At 35.6% G+C, this 1,081-nt stretch overlaps 1 non-coding gene across 1 annotated transcript; it reads left to right on the top strand.

Moving 5' to 3' along the window:
- The first annotated feature begins 568 nt into the window (after window positions 1-568).
- LOC121566702 lies at window positions 569-753 on the top strand. Its single transcript, XR_006000974.2, has one exon. It is a non-coding gene; the product is annotated as a U2 spliceosomal RNA (small nuclear RNA).
- The last annotated feature ends 328 nt before the right edge of the window (window positions 754-1,081 follow it).

The raw sequence follows: 1,081 nt of genomic DNA, 5'->3' as shown, positions 1-1,081 counted from the left end.
TTCCCTCATATTCCTCTCAAACTAGATGCATTGTTCTACTCAAACGTTTGTTGTCTTTTGTCGTCTTCTGTACACAAATGTAATATATTAATCAAATTCTGGCTGTCCATACCGTTAAGGTTTATGGTGGAGTGGGATAATAGTAAGCCAAAAGCTGAAATTATCCCATTACATTTTAAGAAAATAGTTGAAAAACCCTGTCTGCAAAGTAATAGAAAATGTAATCAACCACAGACTGCTATATGTGAAATTGATAGAAAATTGTTGTCCTAGAGACCGATTACCAATATCACCTTCCACCTGGCTACGGGCACAATTAAAAGATTTAGACAACAGACTGAAAGATTTTAATTGGCTTGTTTTACACAGACGTCTTCCGGTCCGTTCAACATTATATGATCATAATTTGACCCTGAATAAAATTTTGTCCCAGGGACAACTGTTTCGCAATTGAAACAATTCCCCATGTTTTATGGGAATGCTCTTTTGCCCAAATAGTTTGGAAGAAAATTAAAATAGATTTTAATATTTTAAAAAACATTGATTATGAAGGGGTAGCCAAATTTGAAAATTTTCCAAAAAAAAATAAAAAAAAAAAATTCTGTTCTTATCAGTTTAATATCTGATACGTCCCCTATCTGGGGACCATATATTAAATTGATTTTTGGAATAGGGAGATGGAATAGGGGCTTGCTCCGTCCACTCCACGCATCGACCTGGTATTGCAGTACCTCCAGGAACGGTGCACCCCCTCTCATTGTGAAAATAAATCATGCAGAGATAACGCAGATGCTTCGTTTTAATTAGTTAGGATCGTGATGTATTTTGTATTTTCACATTTGAGCAAGTTCATCTCAATGTCAATGATGGCTAGAGAGTGCTGGTCAAGTCAGTCACCGTTATCTTGACTATGATAGCTGATATCAATGGTGCATTAATCTTCTAATCAAAGTTTATTCGTCACCTCCACAGGATACAGGGTGTAAATGGTACAGTGAAATGCTTACTTGCAAGCTCTCCTCAACAGTGCAATACACATGATCAAAAATATACACAAATAGCTAAGTAATAAAGTAGTTTA

This window comes from Coregonus clupeaformis, unplaced genomic scaffold, assembly GCF_020615455.1.
Source record: "Coregonus clupeaformis isolate EN_2021a unplaced genomic scaffold, ASM2061545v1 scaf0819, whole genome shotgun sequence".
NCBI lineage: Eukaryota > Metazoa > Chordata > Actinopteri > Salmoniformes > Salmonidae > Coregonus > Coregonus clupeaformis.
The sequence above is the reverse complement of the archived record's forward strand: the minus strand, read 5'-3'. Positions and strand labels throughout refer to the sequence as shown.